The sequence below is a fragment of the Colobus angolensis genome, unplaced genomic scaffold (assembly GCF_000951035.1).
Source record: "Colobus angolensis palliatus isolate OR3802 unplaced genomic scaffold, Cang.pa_1.0 Scaffold24, whole genome shotgun sequence".
In the NCBI taxonomy this organism is placed as follows: Eukaryota; Metazoa; Chordata; class Mammalia; order Primates; family Cercopithecidae; genus Colobus; species Colobus angolensis.
Window position 1 is genome coordinate 10,076,502 of NW_012115599.1, and position 3,091 is coordinate 10,079,592.

Consider the following 3,091-nt stretch of genomic DNA (forward strand, 5'->3'; position numbering starts at 1 on the left):
GCCCCGCCCCCGCCCCGCCCCGCTCTCGCGGTCAGAATGGTCTCTACGCCGCCACGACGTGGCGGGAAGGAAAAGGCGCCAAAATGGAGGGGGAGGGGCGCGGGGCGTGAGGGGAGGCGGGAGCTGGGTGTAGGGCCGCGAGGGAGGAAGGATGGGGAGGGGCGTATCGATTCAAACCCAAACAATAACAAAGCCATCAAAGGCCGCCCGAGGCCGGCTCTGCGGCTCTCTGTTTCGCGGAGGTTTTTGGGTCAAGGGCTCGAGCCGGAGCATAACAAGTTGCGCGGAGACGACGGGCGTTGGTGTGTCAGGCGGGGAGGCCAGCGCGCCGGGTGTGGGACTGTGTGTGGGGATGCCGACGAGGGTGGTCTTTCTGTGTGACTCAGACCCGAGACCTCCAAGTCGGCTGGGGCGGGCTGACGTCGCGCTGTAGGCTGGGGGCGGATTCTGGGGGTTTGTGTGTTGGGGGGCGCGTCGGGGGCGAAGGATCCGCAGGACATGAGTCACGGGGGGAGTGGAGGAGTCAGGCCTGGAACAGAACTGGAGGCGGGAGCCCCGCTCCTGCGGGAAAGGGATGCAGCCCTCGGTCGCTCCGGCCGGCTAAAAGCTCAGCCGCAGGATTCCCATTTTAGAAATGCAAAAAGGCACCAGCGAATCCTGATGCCTGGGAAGGGATGTGTGTCAAAGGGCCGGGTAAAGAGGAAATCACGAAGCAAATGTTGGTGTTGTGATGCCAGATGCTGCCTCAGCCCCTTCTGTGAGGGCGGAAAATTCCTCATCTAAAACGAGGGTGGGAGAGTGCGCTTGATTTAACCAGTTTTCACGTTGTAGTCACCTTTTCATCAGCCTGTTATTACCAGGAAGGCAATACCAGCAATTATTGGCCAACCCCAAGTCTTGTCTCAAAGGAAAACCCCCACCCTCTGCCTCCCTTGGAAATAACCCGGAACACTGACCAACTCCACTTGCATCCTTTGTCCTTTTAAACTTCATGTAGAGTTGATAACGACGTGTGAAATGAGTAAATTAAAATACTATATGATCCATAAATTGAATTGTTAGTGGCCTAAGTAATTGAAAGCTAACTACATTATATTTTAATTTTTTCAAGTGCCTGCCTGCCATTTAAAGGAAAAATTAGGATCCCCTATAGCTCGTCATCAGTGAATTTAAATGTTTCCTTTAAGAGTTTTCTACAGTGCTTGCTTTATAAAAGTGCCCAGATCCTCCAGAACTTTTATGAATTTATCCTATGAAATATTACATATTTTCCTTTTGTTTGTGTACTGTGACCGAACTCATTCATTTTTTATGACTAGGAGAAAACCCAAGGGAACCAGAATTACTCCCTTTTTGCAGATAGGAAAATGAAACATAAGTAGGATGGCACAGGAAGCTAAGAGAGGAGATGAAATGACCCAAATTCAACTCCTGAGTATTCAAAGCTTTCTGCTTTTCAGGGTCTAAAACTGTCCTTGGCACTGAAGAAATTATCATTAAATGTATGTGATTCCCACTTCCATGCCTACTACCCTCCCTTTCCTTTCTCAAACCCTCAAATGTAGTCAAACAGAACTATTCCCACTTGTTCCCACTCACCTAACACTTGACAGACCCTTTGCCTTTGCAGAAGCAATGAACCTGTCCTGGGAGTGCCCTCTCTACCTCTCCACTTTTATTCAAAGCCTTTCCACCCTTTAGGAAACAATTGTAGTTCTACCACAGATTGATGAACAAACTCAGAGCATTGGTTCACTGCCTACTATCTGACAATTGGGATTTGTTTTTTTAAATCCTTTTTGTTAATTTACTTTTCCATTATACTTTGTCTTCCTATTCCTTGAATGCATACTTTTTTTTTTTTTTTGAGAGGGAATCTTGCCCTGTTGCCCAGGCTGGTGCGCAATGGTGCAATCTCGGCTCACTGCAACCTCCACCTCCTGGGTTCAAACGATTGATTCTCCTGCCTCAGCCTCCCAAGTAGCTGAGATTACAGGCGCCTGCCACCATGCCCAGCTAGTTTTTGTATTTTTAGTAGAGATGGGATTTTACCATGTTGGCCAGGCTGGTCTCAAACTCCTGACGTCATGATCCGCCTGCCTTGGCCTCCCAAAGTGCTGGGATTACAGGTGTGAGCCACCGTGCCCAGCCTCCTTGAATGCATACTTTATCCAACATTTGCTGATAAAAGAGACTATAATGGATCCCAACAAAAAGATCATAATTAAAGTCAATTTATACCAAATTTAAATGAATTAAGTGGGCTTAGGGAACATAAAGGTTGAGAGCAAGGGCTTTAAACTGAGTTAGCCTGGTTTCAATTCTGGAATCTGGTAGCTACTAGTTATGTGACATTGGTCAAGTTAACCTTATTTTTTTTTTTTTTTTTTGAGACGGGGTGTCCCTCTGTCGCCTGGGCTGGAGTGCAGTGGCCGGATCTCAGCTCACTGCAAGCTCCGCCTCCCGGGTTCACACCATTCTCCTGTCTCAGCCTCCCCAGTAGCTGGGACTACAGGCGCCCGCCTCGTCGCCCGGTTAGTTTTTTGTATTTTTTAGTAGAGACGGGGTTTCACCGTATTAGCCAGGATGGTCTCGATCTCCTGACCTCGTGATCCGCCCGTCTCGGCCTCCCAGAGTGCTAGGATTACAGGCTTGAGCCACCGCGCCGGGCCAAGTTAACCTTATTAAGCTTTAGACAGAATGGAGATAATAACAGCACCTACCTCATAGGGTTGTTGTAAGGAACAAATAAAACTCTTGTTTGTAAAGCATATAACCCAATACAGAGTAACCTTCTAATAAATATTAGCAATGATGATGGCAATAATGTTGATCATGGTTATGACGATGATGTTTTTCCAAATGGTCTTATGCCTTGAAGGTATCAAAGGTAAAATACTGGATTAATAGTTGGATTTTTAACCATTTGGGGAGAGATGTGATTTAAAATAGTTGTTTCTAGTAGGTCTTTTAGGCCTTTAAAAAAAAAAATAATCAAAGGCCGGGCGCGGTGGCTCAAGCCTGTAATCCCAGCACTTTGGGAGGCCGAGACGGGTGGATCACGAGGTCAGGAGATCGAGACCATCCTGGC